The sequence below is a fragment of the Monodon monoceros genome, unplaced genomic scaffold, assembly GCF_005190385.1.
Source record: "Monodon monoceros isolate NGI ecotype Baffin Bay Population unplaced genomic scaffold, NGI_Narwhal_1 Super_Scaffold_18, whole genome shotgun sequence".
Classification (NCBI taxonomy): Eukaryota; Metazoa; Chordata; class Mammalia; order Artiodactyla; family Monodontidae; genus Monodon; species Monodon monoceros.
In genome coordinates this window covers 4,078,460-4,088,783 of record NW_021703774.1, presented here as the reverse complement: position 1 = coordinate 4,088,783, position 10,324 = coordinate 4,078,460, and the positions used below count along the sequence as shown (strand labels likewise).

General features: G+C 43.6%; 1 protein-coding gene and 1 non-coding gene across 6 annotated transcripts in view; one reads left to right on the top strand and one right to left on the bottom strand.

Moving 5' to 3' along the window:
* Positions 1-842: 842 nt before the first annotated feature.
* Positions 843-915, bottom strand: TRNAV-CAC. The gene has a single exon. It is a non-coding gene; the product is annotated as a tRNA-Val (tRNA).
* Positions 916-8,095: 7,180 nt separating this feature from the next.
* NEK7 (NIMA related kinase 7) overlaps positions 8,096-10,324 on the top strand; it is a 146,187-nt gene continuing 143,958 nt past the window's right edge. For 2 of the 5 annotated variants that reach the window (XM_029231254.1, XM_029231246.1), the window contains exon 1: positions 8,114-8,371. The gene's annotated coding sequence lies outside the window, so the exon portion shown is untranslated. Of the gene's footprint in view, positions 8,372-8,443; positions 10,256-10,324 lie in introns of those variants that run through there. The other 3 variants (XM_029231250.1, XM_029231249.1, XM_029231251.1) reach the window with 3 other exon arrangements.

The window sequence follows — 10,324 nt, the reverse complement described above, 5'->3', positions numbered from 1 at the left end:
TTATTTATTACATCAATAGTAATTTGATATTGATGAGTTAATAAAAATGAAGCCACTGAGTTGTAATCCCAGGCCCATGAGCTTCTGCATTCCTTTCTTCCCACGTGGAAGGAAGAAAAACCAGACATAGCTGCCTTTGGACCTTCATGCAGGGGCTAAGCCTTGTTGCCTCCTTTCTGTCTGGATCTCACTTTGTGTCACCTCCTCAGAGAAGCACTCCTGGACTGCCTATGCCAATGGGATTCCCTCTCAGAGCTTCTTATCCTTGGTTCCCTCCAGTCTGTCTCCTCATCCCCACAAGGGCTCATTAACTAGGCTTAAAGTGTAACTCATTTCCAAAACCATGTATACTTTAACAGTGATTTCAAAGATCAGAAACCATTTAGAAACCAAAGGAATGCAAGCCTACATATTAATTACAAGATTTAGATTGAAAAAAAAAACAAACCACAGTAACATGCACTAATACTGAATAATCTTAAACCTACAAAACTAACAATTTATAGTTAATCCGTGATGATAAAGGTGAACCAAACTCTGTACCAAGGGCAATGAGAGTGAAGGAAGGATAAGCTGGACTTACTTCCATGTATTTCTGGAGCTGGATTGCTAATTGGCTTGTGTGTGAGCTTCTGTGATTTAGTAAGCTAACAGGTAAGCTTATGTGAACCTAGCCCATCTTCCTGCTTTTGGACAGGCCAGAAAGATGAGCTAAATTCCATTTTTTAATTTCAGTAGAGATGGATATTTGAGAGGTTACTTTGCAAGTTTACAGACTCTTTTTTTTTTTTTTTAAATTTATTTGGCTGTGCCGGGTCTTAGTTGCGGCATGTGGGATCTAGTTCCCTGACCAGGGATTGAACCCGGGCCTCCTGCATTGTGAGTGCGGAGTCTTAGCCACTGGACCACCAGGGAATTCCCAAGTTTACGGACTCTTTTCTTGCAGTTAAGTTTAGCCCATATCTTTTGTAAGTTTCTCATGTTTTACTTTAAGGCAGGTTATTACTCTGCTTTACTAGTAAAGGAGAATAGCAAGCCTGTTAGTGCATGAGGGTCATCCTCCTTTTGCTACCCTGAGATGTGATGCCTGGAAAACCTCCATGTGCTTTGTTACAGTTGGTACCTCTGTTCCCCACCTCAGCCCCACCACCTTTTCTTTGCCTCACGTCACACTCCAGCATCCCAGGTAGAACCCCAGGGGCAAAACACAGATGAAGTTCCATCCCAAAGCTGCACTGGTCCCAGAACTGGTCCATGAGCTGCTGCCCCATCAAAGGTGTGAAGATCTCCTAATACAGCAGCTGATTTATCTCAGTATACGTTAAGAAACAGAGGACGGTATTGGTTTTGATTTTTGTATAGTTTTGTACACACATAAATTTAAAGAATCATGAAACAGGAAAATATATAGATTATCCATAAAAAGAATTAAAATATTAGATTCTGAAAGTAATAAAAGTAGATTCTAGCTTTCAGGGGCTAAAAAATCAGCAGCAAAGATTCAGATGATATGATTGTTCTGACTTAATATAATCTCTCTACATATTTAGATTTCAAGATAGTGTAATTGTCCATAAACTCACTAGCTAGGTATTAGGAATAAAGGCTTGGTAATGTAGTAATTACAGAAATATATATTAAAAATCTTACATAGGAAATTAAAACTAACCAATCATTGAAATGACACGACTAATTTTCATGTTTTGTTCCAATCATTTCTAGTTTATATTCTGACAGTTCTACAAACTTCCTATTGGAAAACTGTAAAACATACCTAACTATTTAGATTGGAGTTACAAGATATAGGCCTGATGGAAGTATTAATTTCATGTAATTTAGAACATGAAGAAGTAATATTTTTATTATTTACTTGTCTTCAGAAAAAAGTGATTGTCTTTACCTTTCAATATGAGCAAAGAAAAGACAAATAAAAACAAAACAGAATTTTTAAAGTTGCATACTTTGGTTGCCCAAACTATACGCTATGTGTGTGTATATTTATATATTCTTAAATAATTTTTAGAAGTTACTTATATACATATATATGAGCAACTTTAAAAGTAATTTATATTTTAAAAATAATAAAAATATAAAATAAGTACATATTTATATAAATAATTTAAAAGTTCTGAAGATTAAATAAACCTATTAGTAATACAGCAATAAATAACACTAATGGGCAAATGTAACAAAATTGTCCATTTAGGACTGTTTGCGGTTTCCATGGGTGACAGTCTACTGTTTGTCTTCTACTCTTTCAAAGAAGGAATTATCCCATAAATCTATAGATAAATATTCGTTTGCCTCACCCAGTACTTGAATGGTTTATGAATTTAAAGGTTCTTGCCCTGAATTTTAAGGATCGGAAGTTCACCAAGTTTTTAAGCATATTTCTGATTTTTGCCCCCAATTTTCAAGCTTTGGAAATGACTGTTTTGTTCTGGGAAGTGTTGTCCCAGGCGCCTCTTACTCTACATAATGCTAACTTTTCCATAGGAAAGCTGATATGACAGAGTGATTAAAGAAATAAGATGTCTGTATATATGTACCACATCTTGAACGAAATTGTGCCATTTGCAGAGATGTGGATGGACCTAGAGACTGTAATACAGAATGAAGTAAGTCAGAAAGAGAAAAACAAATATCGTATACTATTGCTTATATGAGGAATCTAGAAAAATGATACAGATGAACTTATTTGCAAAGCAGATATAGAGACACAGACAGAGATCACACTTATGGTAACCAAGGGGGGAAGAGAGGGTGGGATGAACTGGGAGATTGGGATTGACACATACACACTACTATATATAAAATAGATAACTAATGAGAACCTACTGTACAGCACAGGGAACTCTACTCGATGCTCTGTGATGACCTAAATGGGAAGGAAATCTAAAAAAGAGGGGATATATGTATACATATAGCTGATTCACTTTGCTGTACAGCAGAAACTAACACAACATTGTAAAGCAACTATACTCCAATAAAAATTAATTATAAAAAAGAAGAAATAAAGTGTCTCCATAATTTGAATTTTACCTGATGGTGAATTCAATGGCAGAATTATGGAGGGTGTTGAGGGTGTTTATGATTAACTAGGCTTATTGTCATAAAGATAGTGAGAGCCTGCTTTCGGTATATCTTTGAGTTTGACATGGCATGATTCCAAATCTGGCTTTACTCACATCCTGTATTTCCAAATAGATTGAACATTAACTGTGCAGTTGAACTGCTGAAGAAATCATTACTCAGGTATTTTTAAATGCACTTCCACCCTTAAGTAGAACAGCTGAAAACAGAAGATCGAAGAGATGCATATTTTAAGCAATAAAGGCTCAAGTGTGAGCAAAGAGGGTTAGAAAGAGGAAAACAACATTGGATGCAGCTTTTCACTTCTTGTATTGACTTTGTTAGTGATGCCCTTTTGGATCTGTAGTCTAAGGGCAGCCTCTCAATTTATCTATGTGAAATATTAAAAGCAAGAAGAAAAACATTATTTTCCATTTTCTTTCCTTCGTAGGAAATAGACAACTGTTTCAACTGCTCAGACCTGAACGAATTTGGTGCATCCCAAGGCAGAAGTGAGAGCACAGAAGTGGTAGAGGGTGATAGAAATTAGACAGGACTCTGAGATATTCCCATTCAACTTTGTGAAATCACAGAGCATTTGTAGCATCCCCCTTTCAGGGTAGACACATGCACACAAAATTTTCCAGAGAAACCTGCACTCTTTAGATTTATCTTTAACAGGGCTTTCTGTTAGCATAGATCAGAGAAATTGCCACCAAGGTGGAGGAAACGGCACCCTGGGAAATGGCCTCAGTTTGGTCCCACATCAAGGATGGGATGTACCAGTGTGAAAAGGAAAATCATTCCTGAGTATATTTCCTTCATTGCTTTGACTCTTTGCCTACTGCATATTGGCCCTCTGGCTTTTGTAGTTAGAGTCAAAAAGTAGAGATTCAGTTGAATCCTGTTGACCAGAGGAAATCATGATATTAACATAAACGGCCAGTTGTGCTGTTTCTTTCTTGTTTTGCAACCAATATAAAATATTAGGGACTTCCCTGGTGGCGCAGTGGTTAAGAACCCGCCTGCCAATGCAGGGGACACAGGTTCGAGCCCTGGTCCGGGAAGATCCCACATGCCGTGGAGCAACTAAGCCCGCGAGCCACAACTACTGAGCCCTCGTGCCACAGCTACTGAAGCCTGAGCGCCTAGAGCCCGTGCTCCGCAACGGGAGAGGCCACTGCGGTGAGAAGCCCGTGCACTGCAACGAAGAGTAGCCCCCGCTCGCTGCAAATAGAGAAAGCCCACGGGCAGCAATGAAGACCCAATGCAGCCAAAAATAAATAAATAAAAGAAAAATATTTTAAAAAATAAAATAAAATATTACATTTCCCTATGTTAAATATATATATATATATCTAACATATATGTGTGTACACACACACACACACACACACACACACACATATATATATATACAGTGTTGAAATGATTCCTCAGTTTTAAAACTACTACAAAAATAGCTGGGAAAAAGCCGCCGTCAGTATGCTGCTAAAATAAACCATGAACTGTCTTCTCAAAGTACAGAACTAGATAAATGGGACATAGCAGAGTTGTCTTTCTGTGATTTTGAATTCTAGGTGTTTGATGGCAGGATAACATTAAGGCAGATTTTATTGCTTTAAAGGGAAGTTCATCTGCATGATCCGTTAATAATCACATGCAAGAGGCCAGGAAAGTGAAAAAGTAGCTTTCAAATATTTTTCGTGTTTTTACAGCACGGTAGAGATTTATTTTCTGCCACTGTACAGTGACCACAGCCAGGCCCCGAGGAAAGTGATCTCCCTGGGGTTGTCTGCAGTGTGCACTTTGACCTCTTCCTCTTGGCCCAGGTTAGTCCAGACATTTCAACAGCTTGACTAAGCCTCATCGCCAGTCAGCTGCCAAGTTCAGCGGCTGCCAGGATCACTAGTTGCTTTTTAAGTACACCTGTTGCCAGCACTGTGTATGAGTCAAGAAGGCTAGACCTTTCTGGTCTATCCCACTGGCTGGGATCTCTTTCAAAGGAGAATTATTTTTAATATGACTTCATCATTCTTCATCAGGAAAACATTTTTTTTAGCAAGCTTCTCTCCTTACAGAGAAGTTGCATTGACCCTGAATTGCTATGGTACATCAGGTCTGGGTTAACCTACAGATAAAAAATGGTTTTGATAATCAGTACTACCTCTACTTTGTATTTTTCATTGTGTGGGCCAGCAAAGCTACATGAATAACAAAACATGTAGACAGGGTGTAAACTGAAAGGGTTTTTTTTTTTTTTTTACATCTTTATTGGAGTATAATTGCTTTACAATGGTGTGTTAGTTTCTGCTTTCTAACAAAGTGAATCAGTTATACATATACATATGTTCCCATATCTCTTCCCTCTTGCGTCTCCCTCCCTCCCACCCTCCCTATCCCACCCCTCTAGGTGGTCACAAAGCACCGAGCTGATCTCCCTGTGCTATGTGGCTGCTTCCCACTAGCTATCTACCTTACGTTTGGTAGTGTATATATGTCCATGCCTCTCTCTCGCTTTGTCACAGCTTACCCTTCCCCCTCCCCATATCCTCAAGTCCATTCTCTAGTAGGTCTGTGTCTTTATTCCTGTCTTACCCCTAGGTTCTTCATGACATTTTTTTTTCTTAAATTCCATATATATGTGTTAGCATTAACTTCACTGTAAATGGTACTTGATTATGACACTTAAAACCTTTCATATATAATAACACGTATATATGAAAGGTTTTAAGTGTCATAATCAAGTGCCATTTACGGTGAAGTTAATCTGATAGTTAACGGTAAGTATTGCATGGTAATTAGGTATAAACACTAAGTAGCACGTATAAAGGACTGTAATTAGTGCATTTCAGGGAGCCAGGCAAGCATTTTTGAAGCAAGCTTGGTGGGGAGATGAATAGAAAAGCAGTTAAAGCTGGACTCTGCTCTAATGATCCCTGGGACCAGAGGAGCCTCTTTGGCCAGAACTCTGCTTTTCCATGAGCATTTGCTCTAGGCCAGGGGCCCAGGGCAAGGGGACAACCTCCCCTATCAGCACAGAGGTGATGAAAAGTCATAGATAGAAAGTGCATTGGATTTGGAGAGTCTTCACAACTTCTGAAACACTGTACACTATCTAGCTGTAGCTTTGTAGTCTTTTAAGGTGAAGAAACAGGACACATAGGGATGTTTTCAACACTCTGGGCATCATTTAGCCATGATAGGATACTTCTAGGGCTTCATGAGCTCTGTTTGATCCATTTCCCTATCAGTCACTGTTCATGAGGGATATGTGTTTTCCTCATACCAATGAAATGTCTGGTCCGTATCCAAATGTGTAGTTCATTTAATTAAGCGTGTTTTATTGATTATCTACCTATCGACCTATGTACATTTCTAAAATGTGGTACAAAAGATAGTTTTTAGAAACCTTAACCAGGGTGAAATGTCTTAATCCTGGGAATATCTGGTTATTTTCCCTGCTGGGTGTGCCTGTGTATAACTCAAGTGACACTGTCCTTACTTGACTGATTTTGATTTGGTGGGACTCGACAGAGCAACCTGGTTCAAATGCCAAATCATTGGCTTCATTCTTGCCCACTTTTCTACCCCAAGTTCAGTTCATTGTTAAATCTTGTTGGCTGTATCTTAATATATCTGGGAAATATATATATCCCAGAAATATATCTGGGATCTGACCATTCTTATCACTTCCACTGTTAGCACGACAATTTTAGTCATCAATATCTTTTACCTGATTGTTATACTAGTCTTTTAACAGTTTGACTAGTTTCTACCCTGGAATCTGTTCTCCACAGCAGAGCTATTCTCTGCAAACCCAAGTCGATTTGGTCACCCTTCAATGGCTCTCCATTCATACCCTGCTTTATTTTTTAATGAATCACCATTTGACATAGTATGCATTTATTGGCTTATTACATTATTATTACCTTTTCTACAATATAAGGTCCATGAGAGCAGGGACTTTGTGTCTTGGTAAGGGTTTATCTTTATTCCTTAGAACAGTGTCTAGCAGGTTTATTAACACTTTATTAACCACTGAAGTCAACATCTACTATTGAGATTTTGAATTATTTTCGTTCTAAAAGTAAAATTTCCAAATCTTAATTCCATGGCTTTAACATTTTAAGCATTTGAGCTATAATCTACTCATTCTTAGCTCGAATCCCTTTGGTTGGGAAGCCAAACTAGTGAACGGACCTAGGAGTAATAGCAACTCCTTAATGAGCACTTCTATGCCAGGCTCTTGTGCTTCAGCATTTTGCTGTATCTCATTTAATTCTAGCCTAGTTCTAGAGACAGGTATTATTACTATTCTCCTTTTACATTTAAAGAGACTGAGACTTGGGAGAGATGAAATAACATAATACTCAGAGTTAATAACCCCTGAGCTGAGATTACAATCAAGGTGTGGTTGACTCTATACTGCCTTCTAGCCGTGTCCTCCGGTAACGCGTGTCAGGTTACTGAAGTAGCGAAGCGGCTGAATTCAAAGCATTCCTTCTGCAGTTCCATGTACTACGGTTCTGGGATATAACAAATGTCCTTCCATCACCCAAAGACTCTTAGGGACCAAACCAGGTAGTTCCGCTTTCAGGAATGTCCTAAAAGCCACTGTCCTCTAAGCTGGGTCTCTTACTTTAATGTAAGTTTCTCAAGCGCTGAGGCAGTTACATCACCTAGGAAAAGACGATGGGATCAAAACGCTATGATCCAGAAGAAGAAAGCGTTGTCACCAATTCGGCTGACCGCTTGCAAATAGGGCACTTAAACATAAAGTTCTCAAAAAGCAGCCGACCCCCGGCTTGGAGGGAAGTTGGCGGAAAGAGGGGAATAGGGTTCGGCCTGACCACAGGACGGCTTCTCCAGACCCGTCCGGGCTCCAGCGCGTAAGTCGAGGGGTCCCTCCGCGGAGGCCAGCGGATGCATCGTGCAGCCAGAGCAGGCTCGGGGGCGGGGCTCGGCGTGGGGGCGGTGCCGACGCCCGGTCCGCCCCCTCCTCGGGGATGCCGGGATGTTTACACTCCTGACTGTAGCGGCCGCTGGAGGAGGAGCGGGAGTCTTGGGAGGATGGGCCACCGCTAAGCTCGCGCTCCGGACGCGCCTCGCCGTGCACAGGGTGGGTCCCCGTGCCTGCAGCGTCCGCGGGGGCGGCGCGGCGGGAGGTGGCCAGCGCTCCGGGCCTAGCAGCCACAGCCCCTGGCCCAGCGGGCCTGTGCGCGGCACCGCCTGGCCGAGCCGCCCGCCCGCCCCGGGTCCCTCGCCGGCCGGAGAACGGAGAGCTCCCCGCTTCTTGGTGAGTCGCCACCGGGGTCTCCGGCGCGCGGGCCGGGGCCCCGCCGGCTGGGGCCGCCTGCGGGAGCCAGGCGGGAGGGGAGGTAGGTCAGGCTCGCGCGCGGCGGCCTCGGGACCCCGCCAGGGGGAGAGGAGGCTGTGCGGGGCGCGCGGACGAGCGGGTGGGGGCTTTGGTCCGGTCGTGGGCGGTGGCGAGAGCCTCGTGCCCCGTGCGGCTCGAGCGTCCGAGGCCGCCGCCGTAACTAAGAAACTCCGCGGCCACCGCTGCGGCGCAACAGGTCTCGGTTCGGGGACCCGAGGAACTTGGCGAAGTTCCGCCTCCCGCCGCACGCTCATTGGCGGCGGCGGTTATTTATTCCACGCGGATTGGTTGGGTTCAGCTGTCAGCCGTCAGCCTCAGCCGGACTGGGCAGAGCGAACTTCTGAGGAGAGGTGGGTGGTGGGAGCCTTGCAGACCGGCCTTGAGAAGTGCGGGGAGGGTGACCGGCCTGTTGGAGAAAGAGCTTTCCTGGGACTCTGTCAGGACTAGGAAGCGTCAGGGAGAGGGATTGCAAGGCAGTAGCGAACATTGGTGGTGACAGTGGCAATGGAAAAGAAATAAAGACATTGAACACTGAGGCCCAAGCCAGAGAGGCGAAGGGGAGCGCAGAGAAGAAAGGAGAAAAGTAAGACCACATTGCCCCAGGACAGGGTCAGGAATCGAACACAACCTAGAGGAAGGATCCTACAGTGAGATTTAAGAATTCCTGTTACTTCTTTCCTATATACTGTAGGCCTTGGGAGATGATGTTTCAAACAGGTGAATCTTGTTCTTGCACAGCTGTAGGCCTTGTTAGGGATAGATACTAAAAATATACTTATTTTACAGTAAGATATGTTTCCAACCTTGAGCATTGTTGGTGATGGAATTGAAAGTCAGAAACATTGCAGAAGTGGAATGATTTTTCCCCTCCTTTGAGGCTACTGATCTTAAGGATGCAGTTGAAACGATCAGATGCCCATGGTTTGTAGAGCATTGTGTACCCGTTATAATTAGAACCACTGTTTCTAATTCCTTCTCCAAGGAATTTGCAGTTTCAAGGAGTATGCACACTCCCAGCAGGCTACAGCAGAGTGTCTCGCCAGGTTGCATTACAGAATAAAGTACAGAATGTGTGTGTGAGACCCATCTGTTCTGTTTAGGAGCTTGAGCTGCTCCGGGTGTGGTCGGAGAATGGCATAGTACTTTCACTCGAAAAGTTTATGGTACGTTTGGGACTATCAGACAAACACTGAAAGGGTGAATAGAGATACAATTAACTCTGTAATGCTTTGTGGCAACTCTTGCTGAATTGATGCCGAGTATTCTTGGCTATAAACGCTTGATGAAGGCCAGTGCCCCCAAAACGGTTAACATAAAGCGTAAGCAACTTCATTTCCAGACGAAGGGATCCCTCGCTACCGTCGAGGAGATCCAGTCCACAGGTTGCTTCACTCCTAAAGCCGCAGCATCCTCAGCTTGGCCCTGGACTAGGTGGGAGCTTGCTGGGGTGGGGGAGAGATGTTGGAGCTTTGAAAAACTTTGCGTCTCGGAGGCGTCAAAGGGGTAGAAACTATGGGGACGGCGAGAGGAGGGCGGCGAAACTAAAAGGCTAAGACACCCCTAGTGGAAGCTGGTTGCTTTCCCGGGGTCTGGGGCAGCCCGGGACCTTGCAAGACGCGCGGTCCTGAGATTCGGCTCTCGAGCAGGAGGCCCCGCCCCCTTCAGACTGACGGCCTCCACAGCCAATGCGCGGTGAGGACGGCGCTGCTCCCGCTGGAGGGTGGGCACTTCCCCCGGCCCCGGGGGCTCAAGGGAGCGGGGCGGCGTGTGGGATAAACGGACAAGATAAGGGGAGGTTGTGAGGTAAACACGCAAAACGAGGAGGGGGGGCTTGTGAGAGAAACGCGTAAAACGAGGAGGGGGCTTGTGAGA